Consider the following 15,645-nt stretch of genomic DNA (forward strand, 5'->3'; position numbering starts at 1 on the left):
TAGTTGAATACTAATCCCAAAATAGTTTGGGTATGGCTTTACAGCCAGATATGATTCAACATATTTCATGAAACACTAGAATTCATTCTTAAAAATTTTGAAGCCATAGAATAATTTATTTTTGAAAACATTTTTTTTTTTGAAAACAAAGGAAAAATTTTTGAAAGATTTTTGAAAAATTTTTGAAAAGAAAACAAAAAGAAAATTACCTAATCTGAGCAACAAGATGAACCGTCAGTTGTCCAAACTCAAACAATCCCCGGCAACGGCGCCAAAAACTTGGTGCACGAAATTGTGATCTCCAGGCTCGAACAAATCCTGGTAATGGCTCCAAAGCTTGGTGCTCTGATCTTAATTCATAATTGTCACAACTTCGATGCAACTAACCAGCAAGTGCACTGGGTCGTCCAAGTAATACCTTACGTGAGTAAGGGTCGAATCCCACGGAGATTGTTGGTATGAAGCAAGCTATGGTCACCTTGTAAATCTCAGTCAGGCAGATATAAAGTGATAATGGTGTTTTCGAATATTATATAATAAAGTAGGGATAGAGATACTTATGTAAATCATTGGTAGGAATTTCAGATAAGCGAATGGAGATGCTTTTCGTTCCTCTGAACCTTTGCTTTCCTGCTATCTTCATCCAATCATTCTTACTCCTTTCCATGGCTGGCTTTATGTGATACATCACCACTGTCAATGGCTACTTTCGGTCATCTCTCGGGAAAATGATCCAATGCCCTGTCACGGCACGGCTAATCGTCTGGAGGCATCACCCTTGCCAATGGCTTCATCTTATCCTCTCAGTGAATAATATGCTCACGCACCCTGTCACGGCACGGCTATTCATCTGTTGGTTCTCGATCATGCTGGAATAGGATTTACTATCCTTTTGCGTCTGTCACTAACGCCCTGCAATCGCGAGTTAGGAGCTCGTCACAGTCATTCAATCATTGAATCCTACTCGGAATACCACAGACAAGGTTTAGACTTTCCGGATTCTCTTGAATGCCGCCATCATTCTAGCTTACGCCACGAAGATTCTGGTTAGGAGATCTAAGAGATACTCATTCTAGCTTACTTCATGTAGAACGGAAGTGTTTGTCAGGCACGCGTTCATAAGGGAGAAGGATGATGAGCATCACACATAATCATCACCTTCATCACGTTCTTGGGTGCGAATGGATATCTTAGAAGAGAAATAAGAAGAATTGAATAGAAAACAGTAGTACTTTGCATTAATCTTTGAGGAACAGCAGAGCTCCACACCTTAATCTATGGAGTATAGAAACTCTACCGTATGAAAATACATAAGTGAAGGTTCAGGCATGGCTGAGATGGCCAGCCCCCAAAACGTGATCAAAGGATCATAAGGTAATCCAAAGATGCCTAATACAATAGTAAGAGGTCCTATTTATAATAAACTAGCTACTAGGGTTTACATGAGTAAGTATTTGATGTATAAATCCACTTCCGGGGCCCACTTGGTGTGTGTTTGGGCTGAGCTTAAGTGTTGCACGTGCAGAGGCCAATTGTGGAGTTGAACGCCAGTTTTTGTGCCAGTTTGGGCGTTCAACTCTGGTTTTGGATCCTTTTCTGGCGCTGGACGCCAGTTTACGTCGTCAATTCTTGGCCAAAGTATGGACTATTATATATTGCTGGAAAGCCCTGGATTTCTACTTTCCAACGCAATTGGAAGCGCGCCATTTCGAGTTCTGTAGCTCCAGAAAATCCACTTTGAGTGCAGGGAGGTCAGAATCCAACAGCATCAGCAGTCCTTTTTCAACCTCTGAATCTGATTTCTGCTCAAGTCCCTCAATTTCAGCCAGAAAATACCTGAAATCACAGAAAAACACACAAACTCATAGTAAAGTCCAGAAATGTGAATTTAACACAAAATCTATTAAAAACATCCCTAAAAGTAACTAGATCCTACTAAAAACATACTAAAAACAATGTCAAAAAGCGTATAAATTATCCGCTCATCAGTACGTGCGCATGCCGCGCGCGCGCGGATGGCTTATTTCGAGAGTGACGCGTACGCGTCATGTGCGCGAGCGCGCAAATAGGTTTGTGCCAGAGGCATAACGTTGGCGCGGCGCAGGCACAACTCTCTGGAAAATGTATGGAGGTTGGAACTTCTCAATCCACGCGTACGCACGCATGGCGCGCGCGCGTGGATGGTCAAAAATGCTGTAAGTGCGCGTACGCGCCATGTACGCGTACGCGTGGATGGTGCTCTGTTTTTCAAAATTTTTTCTATGTTTTTGCACCAATCCAAGCATTCCAAACCTCCAAACAGCTACCAAAACACCATAAAACCTTATTTAACATACTTAAACTACCAAACATACTTAACTAACTAAACAAAATATGAAATTAAACTAATTCTACCAATATATACAAAAGAGAAAATGAAAGGATTTTACCATGGTGGGTTGTCTCCCACCTAGCACTTTTGTTTATTGTCCTTAAGTTGGACTTATGGGGAGCTCCTCTCAAGGTGGCTTGTGCTTGAAGCTATCCTTGAACATCCACCAATGCTTGAATCTCCAATAAGCTCAATTCTTCAATTTTAATATCTTCAAGCCTTGATGGAGTTCTTCACAAACCATGGGCTCCCAAAATTGATCCTCATATATTCCCGGATCCCATATCTTATTTCCACACCCATCTTCAAGTTGATTATCATTATTCCATTTGGGTGGCATGACCTTAGAATTCTCAATAAAGTGACCAAACATTCTCTTAGACCCAAACAATCTAGCTCTATACCAAACCGTACAATTAAGCTTTGAACATGCAACCATAATGAGCCTAGAATAATGTTTCCAACCACTAGCCATTTCCTTTTTGCTTTTAAAGCCACAAATATGTCTAAGTTGACCATCCATCTCAAGCAAACCATATTCAAGGGGAATAATAAGGCTTGAGTATAAGGAATTTACCCACTTGAATGAAAGAATGGATGGTGGTGGCTTGGGGAGAGGTATCTCCAACGTGCTAGCAAGCTTTACTCCCTTGTGTTCTTCCTTATTAATCTCCACCTCTTCATAAGCTTCTTCACTTCCAATCCTTTGTTCATCAATTTCATCTAACTCTTCCTCATCACTCAAATCATAAATGGGAGGTTGAGAGAAATCTACCTCCACATTGCTTTCTATCTCATTGGGAGAAGGTTCTTCAAATTCAAAGGATTCACCACCAAGATGGTTGGATGCATGATCTTCATCACCAAGGGAACTCAATTCTTGCTTCATTCTTTCCAAGTCTTCATTCAAAAATTGTTTTGGAGGTTGTGCACTTTCCTCCTCGACATCAAATTCAATCTTCTTGGATGGATTTTCTATGATTTTAGCTTCCCATGGAGGTTCCGCATCTCCTAAGTCTTCAACCACTTCTTCCTTTTCTTTAATAATCATAGGCTCCTCCAATTGTTCTAACACAAAGTAGCATTCCTCCTTTTCCACCGGAGTTTCCAATCTTTCCTTCATGCTATGCTCTTCTTGAGCCATGGGAGTTCCTTGAGTGTCCAAAAGTTGGGATGCTAACCGGTTTACCACCGCATCCAAGGCGGTCATGAATTGTTGCACATCCCTTGTCATCTCCTCATGTCCTTGAAGAAGAACACCAAGGGTTCCATCCATTAGAGGTTGGAGTGGATAAGAAGGTTCATTGTCTTGGAGAAAGGGTTCATTATAGGAAGGTGGTTCTTCTTGGTAAGGTGGTGGTGTGTATTGAGGTGGTTCTTGGGAGTAGTAATCTTGGAATTGTGGTTCCATGTATGGCTCATATGGTTCAAAAGGAGGTTGGTATGGTGGGTAAGGATCATGATCATATGGAGGTTTTTGTTGAAAATAGGCTTGTGAATGTGGTTGAAGGTTATGTTGAGGGTATGGCTCATGGGCATATGGTGGTGGTTCTTGAAAGTCACAAGGGAGTTCTCCATAGCCATTAGATTGATATGCATCAAAGAATGGCTCTTCTTCATAGTGCATTGGTGGGGGTTGTTGCCATGAGGATTGATCATAAGCATATGGCTCCTCCCACCTTTGGTTATCCCATCCTTGATACACATTCTCATTATAGTCCTCATCACCTACAACATAATTGTAACTACACTCATAGCCAACATGAGAATTCATGATAGCAAGAGGAAAATGAAAACAAAATCAAATAAGAAGCAAGAAAATTAAATCCTAAAACTAGCAAGAGCTAACAAAAGCAAACATATTCACACTATTCACATATATACAATAACCAATAACATAACACCATTGCAATTCCCCGGCAACGGCGCCATTTTGATGATTGGATTTTTGATGGTTTAGAATTTCACAAATGAATTCTCGTTGCAAGTATAGTTTCTAAACCAAGCAATAATCCTTTCATACAAAAGATTGTTTGTCACAAGTAACAAACCCCTAAATTTATAAACCGAAGTATTGGAACCTCGGGTCGTTCTCCCTAGGAATTACAATGAAGTGTCTTGTTATTGGTTATGGATTGTATTTTGGGGTTTTGGGATAAGAGACATGAAATGTAAATGACAATGAAAATAAACTAACAACTAAAAAGCACTTGGCAAGGTTGTGAGAATTAGAAGTCCTATCCTAGTTATCCTCCTCGATTGTGACCACAATTGTCCATTGCTACCACTTAGTTAACCTCTAATAATGGAGGAAAGTCAAGTGGATGAATCAACTTGATTCCACAAGTCCTAGCCAACTCCCAAGGGAAAGACTAGCTTTAGTGGTATCTAAATCAATTAGCAACTTCTAATTATCAATCAACAAAGACATTAGATAACTCAAGCGTCACTAATTACTCTACCATAGCCAAGAGGAACAAAATCTATACTAAGATCCAACCAAGCATTTCATCAAACACTTGGAAGGCATAAAAGAAAAACATAGTAAATCAATCACAAGAATTAATTCTAACTACAATCAAATGTAAAGAATTAACAACAATTAAAGGAAACAAGATCTACATGAATTACCTCTTATTGAATTGAAAGAAGAAAATGGAATGAACAATAGTAGGTCTACAACAAAACATAAGAACAACATAAAGGAAATTGCAATGTAACAACAAGAATTGAAAGGTAGAAGTAGAAGAAAGCAAAGATTAAAACCTAGATCTAAGATTATTGAACTAAACCTAATCCTAATTCTAGAGAGAAGTGAGAGCTTCTCTCTCTAGAAACTAACTCTAATTACTAAACTAAGCTAATGATTAAAAGTATGTTGATTCCTCTTCAATCCTTGGCTTAAATAACATCAGAAATGAGTTGGATTGGGCTCACAAGGCTTCTAAAATCGCTGGCCATGTTTTGCTTTAAGTGAACCAGGTGGCAGCAACGGCGCGTGCGCGTACTATGCGTGTGTGCGCCACCATATGTGTAGCAACTATGGCAAATCTTATATCGTTTCGAAGCCCCGGATGTTAGCTTTCTAACCCAACTGGAACCGCATCATTTGGACCTCTGTAGCTCAAGTTATGGTCGTTTAAGTGCGAAGAGGTCGGCTTGACAGCTTTCCAGTTCTTTCATTTCTTCATGAGTTCTCCAACTTTTCATGCTTTCTTTCTTCATTCCCTTGATCCAATCTTTGCCTCCTAAACCTTAAATCACTTAACAAACATATCAAGGTATCTAATGGAATCAAGGAGAATTAGATTTAGCTATTTTAAGACCTAAAAAGCATGTTTTCACTCTTAAGCACAATTAAAGGAGAAGTTATAAAACCATGCTATTTCATTGAATAAATGTGGGTAAAAGGTGATAAAATCCCCAAAAATCAATACAAGATAAACCCTACAAATGGGGTTTGTCACCAACCTGCCTCGCTTAGGATGGTTTGGATTAGTCTGGTCCATGTTTATCCAAATCCTGGTTGTTTTTTGGCGACTTTCAGTAACACATCTCTTGGAAAGATTAGAAATTAATAACTCGACAAGCATAATGGGAGGAGGGAAAAATCTTCAGGAATTGGGGGGTCTAATTCATTTTATAGACACCGTACTCATGTGGTAGACATCATCAATATTAGTTGCTAAGTTAAATTGAGAATATGAACAACAAACAAGCACATGATGGCATGAATAATAAAGTGTCTGGAAGTACCCTCAACCACAAGTGCATTGTGACAACAAGAAAATCCACCTATGGGTATCGTCTCATCCATCATAAATTCTAAGCTACCCTGGTCATATATGTGACACTGAAGTTTTGATAAGCCTTCAAGTTGGCCTCAATTGCTTTAACAAGTTCCTGACAAAACTGTTGGTCAAGATTAAATTTTGCTTTGGCGTCACATCTTTTGCGAACAAATAGCTCAAAAAATTTTGCAGTATGTAGAGGTCATTAAAGAAGTGACTAGAAAGTTTCTTGTGCCTTCTAAAATGACATTTACACTGTTAGAGATGTTGGTTTTCATGTAGCTAAACCTACGACCCGTATCTCGATGTTGCATCCACTTAGCTAAGTTCATCCTATTAGTCCAACTACATATTTTTAGATTTTCGCTTTCTAGGATGTCAAACCAATAATCAAACTCAATCTCTATAAATAAGTCTTTCATGACTCGACGTTCTTACCCTCAAGTATTGCAAAAGTGATGGAGAGTATATTGAAATTTCTATCCCGTGCAATTGTCATATGCAATGTGCCTTCATACTTGGTACAAACAAGTTTTGTCAATACTAATTAGTGACTTGCAGTACTTGAAAGTCTTAATACATGGTGCGAAATGTCTATAAAAGCCCATTAAAAAATACGGAATGTCTTATCCAATTCATTTCAGCAATGCAATAGTGTCAGGCATAGTCATTTATATGCCTATAACCTATCTAGGCAAATCGTTGCACAAATCTTCTCAATTTCTATAGATTTTTACAATTTCTTTGTTAGAAGACTTTTCTATAACTCAGCTTAAAACCATAAGTTTCCTGTGATCATCACTTGAAATCTCGGTTGCAAATTTGTGTAAGTTCCATTATACTTCTTAACGTCCCAGTAATCCTTTTGTCAGAGTGTGACCTGAATAAACCATTTTTAACTATTTCAAAGTCTTTTGTACTTTCTATGATATTTTAGGTGATCTAACTCAAATATCTTATACTCAACATCACAGTAAATGCTATAATTCTCCACACTAAGAACTACTTCCTCCTTATGTTGAAAATGCTATCTCATTTAAAACTCATTGGGTGCACGAAAATCTCGGATGGATCATTGCTCCCAATCCTAGAACCTAAATCCAAAAATCCTATCCATCCCCGTCATCAAGATTGAGAGTTGAGAATTGGAGAGGGGTATTGTTCTCTAAACTCATTGGATAACTTGCCTTTATCGCCAAAATATTCCCTCTATCCTTGTCATTGTTCCTCATTGTCATCATCGTCGCCAAGTGCTTTTCTCTATTGTATCTGAGTCTTTGACGTCCATAGTGGCTCTAAACACATGATGAGGTAACGCCATTGCAACCACAAGTTGATTGGATGTGTGATTATCTCCTATGTCATATGCAACATCAACATCACAATTCAAATCCACTGCAAAAGAAAAAGACACCATCAATGTTATGCCAACAGAACGAGGATTAGAAGCAAATCCTCCAAAGCTAACTGCCATATCTTCAAGCTTGGCTTACAATTCTGTCATTCGAATATCAGAAAAATTCTCACAACAATGACATAGTATTCATATTTCATCATCATTATGTATCATTAAAGAGGCAAACTTCACAAATCCTTATCCAAGTGTATTTGGGATCCTGCACAATGTTTGATCCACTTGTCTTTTCCATATACTAATGTTTTGTAAAATGAGATTTAGTAATTCTGCAAATGTGGTAAATGGTTGTATAAAGAGACCAGTTGGATTTGTCGCTAAAAGATACTCTCTCCTCACTTCTCTTCATGTCTCTCTTGTGATGTATAGAGCTAAAAAGTTATTAGACATTTTTTGTCTGTGGATAGCTAGTAAAGCACTAAGATATGAAACTGCAAAGCATTTTCTTCATGAATCAGTATATCAATAGGTTTTAGTGCCACTAATAAATCGTGATCGATATTCAGGTTTTATTTGTAGTCCTACATAATCATAATAAATACTAGTAGCTAGGTTTTTGGGCCTCCATTTCATTACTAATTGTTGTATTTCTTTGGGCTTTGGAGATAGTTTGTAAAACTGTCATGTCCCATGATTTAATAGGGTATTTTCTTGTGTATTCATGTTACTAAATCATAGGCTTGGAATAATGTGTTTTATGTAGACGTAATATCCCACAAACTACCATTGAGTAAAAAGAAGACAAATAAGTAGCAAAACTTAATTTAGAACAATTGAATAATTTGATTTCTTATTTCATTTTATGTATTTAAATTATCCTTATTATCATTTAAAGTTTTAAAATCTTATTTTTAAAAAAAAAATCCAATTTTATATTTTTAATAAATGCTCTACTTATTAGACTCTTGTTAAGAGGAAAAAAAGGAGCAAAAAGAAACGGCCAATTTATTATTGACAGAAATAATTATTCGAATCAGTATATATCTGAATGCTCTTAAGAGATATATTGATTAATCACCATTTTTAAACTTATTTAGATATTCGAAATCCTCCTAGGATATAAAGCATGGCAGTTATGCTTATTGCTATATAATCTTTAGCCATTCAAAAGTTATATATATATATAAGATACAGGCTGTTCCACTAGGTATCTATGTAATCAAAATAGGAGTAGTGCTGTGGTTCAAATTTTCTAGTAAAACTTTTACAATGAAAGAGAGATTTTTCCTATTCTGATAATGTTATTACTCTCATAATCTTAATTTTTGAGAATATTGTATCTTTATTATGAGTTAATTCAATTGATCATATGTCTACTAAGATAAATTTATAAAAAGGTTCGGGTTTTTTGGATGTTTGTTGGAGGATAGTGAAAAGTATTTGGAAAAACTATTTTATAAAGGGTTCTTTTATCCATTTTAAACCACTCTTTCTCTAAAGCCATTATTTTTAGGAGCAATGCTAGGGGGACAGCAACTTTTGTAATTAGTAGCCATCAAATAACCATCAATGATAATTTAATGGTGTGATATTGGTGTGAGATTTCATCCAATGGCTCACCTTTCTCTGCTGGTTACATGCTGGCCAAAATTCAATAAAATTGATGGCCCCCTAGACTTTTCCTATTTTTAGAGGTATTGATTTTTCATGATAAGGATGTTCTTCAAATAATGGTTTAGTTTTAAACAAATCTGATGGCTGCAATACTGTATATATGTGATGAGCGGATAATTTATACGCTTTTTGGCATTATTTTTAGTATGTTTTTAGTAGGATCTAGTTACTTTTTGGGATGTTTTTATTAGTTTTTATGTTAAATTCACATTTCTAGACTTTACTATGAGTTTGTGTGTTTTTCTGTGATTTCAGGTATTTTCTGGCTGAAATTGAAGGACTTGAGCAAAAATCAGATTCAGAGGTAGAAGAAGGACTGCTGATGCTGTTGGATTCTGACCTCCCTGCACTCAAAGTAAATTTTCTGGAGCTACAGAACTCAAAATGGCACGCTTTTAATTGCGTTGGAAAGTAGACATCCAAGGATTTCCAGCAATATATAATAGTCCATACTTTGGCCGAGTTTAGATGACGCAAAAGGGCGTTGAACGCCAGTTCTACGCTATAGTCTGGAGTTAAACGCCAGAAACACGTTACGAACCAAAGTTGAACGCCAAAAACACGTTATAACTTGGCGTTCAACTCCAAAAGAAGCCTCTGCACATGTAAACTTCAAGCTCAGTCCAAGCACACACCAAGTGGGCCCCGGAAGTGGATTTATGCATCAATTACTTACTTCTGTAAACCCTAGTAGCTAGTTTAGTATAAATAGGACTTTTTACTATTGTATTAGACATCTTATGATTTTTAGTTCAACTTTGGATCATATTGATCACGTTTGGGGGCTGGCCATTCGGCCATGCTTGAACCTTCATCACTTATGTATTTTCAACGGTAAAGTTTCTGCACTCTATAGATTAAGGTGTGGAGCTCTGCTGTTCCTCATGAATTAATGCAAAGTACTACTGTTTTCTATTCAATTCAACTTATTCCGCTTCTAAGATATCCATTCGCACTTCAACATGAATGTGGTGATTGTGACAGTCATCATCATTCCCTATGAACACGTGCCTGACAACCACTTTCGTTCTACCTTAGATTGAATGAGTATCTCTTGGATTCCTTAATCAGAATCTTCATGGTATAAGTTAGAACCCATGGATGGCCATTTCTGAGATCCGGAAAGTCTAAACCTTGTCTGTGGTATTTCGAGTAGGATCTGGGAAGGGATGGCTGTGACGAACTTCAAACTCGCGAGTGCTGGGCGTAGTGACAGACGCAAAAGGAGGGTGAATCCTATTCCAGCATGATCGAGAACCTCCAGATGATTAGCCATGCCGTGACAGAGCATTTGGACCATTTTCACAGAGAGGATGGGATGTATCCATTGACAACGGTGATGCCCTTACAGAAAGCCTGCCATGGAGAGGAGTAAGACTGATTGGATGAAGATAGCGGGAAAGCAGAGATTCAGAGGAACGAAAGTATCTCTATACGCTTATCTGAAATTCTCACCAATGATTTACATAAATATTTTTATCTTTATTTTCTGTTTATTTATTATTATTATTCGAAAATACTATAACCATTTGATATCCGCCTGACCGAGATTTACAAGGTAACCATAGCTTGCTTCAAGGCGACAATCTCCGTGGGATCGACCCTTACTCACGTAAGGTTTTATTACTTGGACGACCCAGTGCACTTGCTGGTTAGTTGTATCAAAGTTGTGACAAATTATGAATTAAGATTAGATCACCAAGTTTTTGGAGCCATTACCAAGGATCACAATTTCGTGCACCAATATGTTAACTGTAGGGACCTCATATAAGCTTTTAGTTGATGCTGATGATTTTTCACTTCTAACAACATGTGACATCGTTAAGGGTTAACTATAATCTTCACTGGTTGCTTGTTTCTTGCTCATTTTTACTTTGCAAAAATTCTCTTGTTAGAAAATCAGATAATGCATTTGATTCTCCTTTAATATGCTCAATAGAAAAATCAAAACATGATAATATAGCTTGCCATCTAGCAAATATTTGTTTAGAAACTAGGTTTTTAACATCATTCTTTAATACACTAGGAGCTGCTTTGCAATCAGTTCTGATTAGGAAGGTTCTATTGAACAAGTCTTCCTGAAAACGTGAAACACATAATACAATGGCTAATATTTCTTTTTTAATGGTTGCATAATTTTTCTGGGCTGAATTCCATACACCTGAATGATATTTAACTATTTGTTTTTTTGATGAGTTTGGAAGGACTTGATTAAGTATTCCTCCATACCCTAATTCTGAGGCATCTGTTTCTACAATTAGACTTGTCTTAGGGTCTGGTATACTTAAACAAGGAATTTTTTTTACTAAATATTTAATTTTTTGAACTATGTTAGACATGTCTTCTGTCCAAGGAGGAGGCTGTTTTCTTAGCCTTATATATAAAGGCTCACATAAAGTTCTTATTCTTGGTATAAATTCTGCTACATAATTAAGACATCCTAAAAATCTTTGTAATTATTTTTTGTCGATAATTTCATTTGGAAATTTTTTTGCAAATTCAATAGGTCTCTTAATTGAAGTAATTATTCCTTGAAAAATTTCATATCCTAGAAACCTTACTTTTGTTATAAATATGTTCATTTTCTTTTCAAATAGGACAAGACCATTTTCTTTTATAATATTAATAAAATTTTTTAGGTGTTGAATATGCTTGTTTATTCTTTTAGAGTATACAAAAACATCGTCTAAGTAGACTATGGTAAAATCTACATATGCATAAAAAATATTATTCATAATTTTCACTTGGTGCATTTTTTAATCCTTGGGGCATTACATTCCATTCACAATGTCCAAAGGGTAATATAAAAGCTGTTTTCTATCGGTCTTCTTCTTTTACTGAGATATGGTAGTATCCGAATTTTAAATCAAATTTAGAGAATATAGTAGCCTTACTTAATCTTTTAATTAAGTCATTTTTATTTGGTAAGGGATATCTTATCCATTTTAAGTCTTTATTTAAAGGCTTATAATTAATTACTAACCTTGGAGCTCCTCTTTCGATTTATGAAGTTTTCATTACATAGAATCCTGTGCAACTCCAAGGAGATTTTGATGGCCTGATTAGTCCTTTATCTAAGTATTCTTGGATTTCTTTTTTACAATATGTCAATAATTCTTTGTTCATTTGTATTGGTTTGACTTTAGTGGGGATATCTTTTTCATTAAAGTCATCTTCATAGGGTAGAGATATTTCATATAATTTTCTATAATGAAAAGCTTTTGGGTTTAGGCTGCACAAGTCCTTTTTTATCCTATCTTCTATCCTTTTTATTAGAGTCTAAATTTTTGACTTTCTAATTGTTGTTCTATTTTCTTGTATACAATTTCTTGGTTCAGGAAACTAACTTGTTTCTTTTTTCTTTCTATTATATTGATTTGTGAAGTAGCCATTTGTTGTAGTAAATTTAGTTCCTTCCTTTTTGGTTTTTGTATAAATTCAAATAGAATAGGTTGGTTTGGTATACAATAGGTGGTTACACCATCTACATCTACCGTAAAAGGGTATAATAGTAGAGTGAAGGGGTTTCCTAATATAACTTGTTGAGATATTCTTTTTGCTAGGAAAAAGGTAGTTGAAAAGCATACATTTTCCTTACAAATTTTTTCTTTAGAAGTCTTATATTTTATAGTCATTTTGTCATTTTCTGTTTTGACAATAGTTTCAATTGTTTTTTCATAGTACATGGTAGGTATTAATTCTTCTTGGATACAATTTACATCTGCCCCTGAGTCTATCATAGCCATAAACTCAAATTTCTCTGTTCCGATTATTATGACTATAGGGGTATACCATTTTTGGTTAACTAATAATGATAATTCATTAATATAATTAATTGGATTTATAATTTCTTCTTCTTCTTCTATTGATTCTAATTTTTCTTTTCCATTTTGTAATCTTACTATATTTTCGCCTTCTAATTTTAGTACTCTATAATCAAGAGCTATATTTTGTTGTTTCAATTCAGAAATTTCAGATTTTAACATTTTTATCTCACCTTGTAAATGTTTTAAAGAAGTTTCTTCTTTAGGTGTTCTAAACCTATTATATATTTCCTTAATTTCTACTGGCCTTATTTCTTCTTTAGATTTTTCTTCTTTTCTAATCAGATCATTTAATTGAAATAAGAATTCATCTTTTATGGGAGAATCTCCTAATTTATCTATTATAGAAATTAAAGTGTTTGTTTGTTCTCTAATTAGGGTATTGATTAACTTTTGAGTTCTCGTAATTACATTTAAAGATTTTACACAACTATCACAGTTACATATTCCTGGTCGTAGACACAAATCTTCCTCTATTTCAGAAGATTCTGAAGAAGATGGTATATCTAATTGTTGTATAAAATTTTTTAAATCATCAGAAGAATACTCTTTTTCTGTTTCGCTTTCTGATTCACTGTCAATTAATATAGCCGCTAAAGCTTTTCTTACTTCTTCATTACTAATTTTGTTTATTTTTTCTTCTGTTTTGCAATTATTGGCATAATGACCTGGTTTTCTACACTTCTAACAAACTATTTGTTTTTTGTTACTTTTCTTTTGATTATTCCACTTTTGTTTTTTCCTATAATTTTCTTTTGGCTTATTTCCTGATATGTAAGGTTCTTTTGATTGATACCTATATCTATTCCCAAAAGTTTTTGTATTTCTTTTCTTAATGACTCTATTTTGATTGCTAGGTACTTTTTCAGTTGTAATGCCATATTGTTGACAAAAGTTTCCTAATTCTCGTTTATTGCTCATATTTTCTTTTCGCATTTTCTCTTGTAATCTAGTGTCAGTGCATATTTCTACTCCGGTTTGTACTACTATATTATGTATTTGGCCAAAAGTTAGGCCTTCATATGGTATCTGAGTATCGAATAAAGATTGTAATTTTTGTAAAACTTTTTCTGAAAAGAGTTTAGGTAGGGCAGCTGTGAATCTTTCTTTTCAAAAAGGGACTGCTACATCATCTCTCATCATAACTTTAGAAATAAAAACATCTTTATACCATCAATAGTCAGACATTGTAGGGCATCGTAAGTTCATTAGTTGGGTTCCTATTCTATCTTTAAAAATATTTGGGTCTCCTAGAAAGTTTTTTATAATTGTAAAAATTAAGGTTGCTGTGGCGTCTTGTGATTGGTCTTCTGGTTTTATACTACTTAGGATTAATTCTCTTTCTGGTATAGTTAAAAAGTTATCCTACCATCCTTTTAATTGTCCCGTGAACCCTTGTGTGATCATGACTGCTGCTTCTCTATCAGTAGCTCGTTTTGCCTTATATGCAGTTGCTGCCATAGTCATACTACACATTAGATCTAAAATGGCTTGTTCACTTAACCCATCTAAATTCCATTCTACTAATTCGGATCCGGTAAAACTATTTTGTACTAGCTGTGTTCTTTCTTCAAGGCTTACATCAGCCGGGGTTGGTCTTGGATAGTAATTTGTTAGTTTTGGATAATACTGATTCTTATGTGTCATTTTGTTAATTTCTATTGTATTAACAACTATTTTTTCTAGACTTATGGACTTAAGTTTTTCTTTTAACTCATCAATGTCTGCTTCTATATTTGTACTAAGTTTGATTACATAAGGACTTTGAAACTTATATATAGGTTTTTCTATGGGCTTAAGTTGTTCATGTTTATGTTCAATTATTTCTAACTGATTTTTCATAATATCTAGGACTGTGTTGGTGTAGTTAAGTTGTTGATGTACCTTTTTAATGTCTCTTTTGTCTACACTTCCTTCTATTCTACTATCTTTATACGGGGTGGCTTCTAATTCTAAATTGTGTGCTACCTGTAGTTTTATGGTTTCTTTTGGTGGATATTGGGATTCTACAGTTTTCCCTGTACTTGTTTTCCAAGTAGTGGTTGTCTTAGTTAAATGACAAAATTCTTTTTTGAAATCATGAAAGTAATTTTTTAACCAGTCGAAAAAATATAAATTGATTTTATTTTTTATTAAGTAATCATAAAATTCTTTTCTTATTTCTGTAGTTTTCTCTTCAGAATATCTAGCAAAATACCATTTTCTTAATCCTGTATTATATTCTGCATAAAAATCTTTACTAATCCAATTTTTATCAATCTCAAATGGTTCTTCTTTCATTATAACTCCTAGGATTTGAGAGGTAGTTGGCGAATAATTATTTTCTGTTCCATATAAAGGAGTTGCTATATGTGGTCTGTTATTATTTATTCCTATAACTCCATCATTTATGACAGAATTATCTATAGAATGTCTTAGTGAAATTTCTTCTTTATTATGATAATTCGGTATTCTAACTGAATGAGACCTATTCATTCTTAGTCTAATATTTGGACCTTCTCTAATAATATCCCTAATTTATGTATTTTCTATTTTTCTTCTTCCACTATATCTTCTAAAATCCATTATTCAGGGATATTCTCCATTAGTTCTTCATTGAAGTTTTTTAGGCGTTTGAACAAAAGATCTTCG

The sequence above is a fragment of the Arachis ipaensis genome, chromosome B6 (assembly GCF_059453495.1).
Source record: "Arachis ipaensis isolate K30076 ecotype BB chromosome B6, ASM5945349v1, whole genome shotgun sequence".
NCBI lineage: Eukaryota > Viridiplantae > Streptophyta > Magnoliopsida > Fabales > Fabaceae > Arachis > Arachis ipaensis.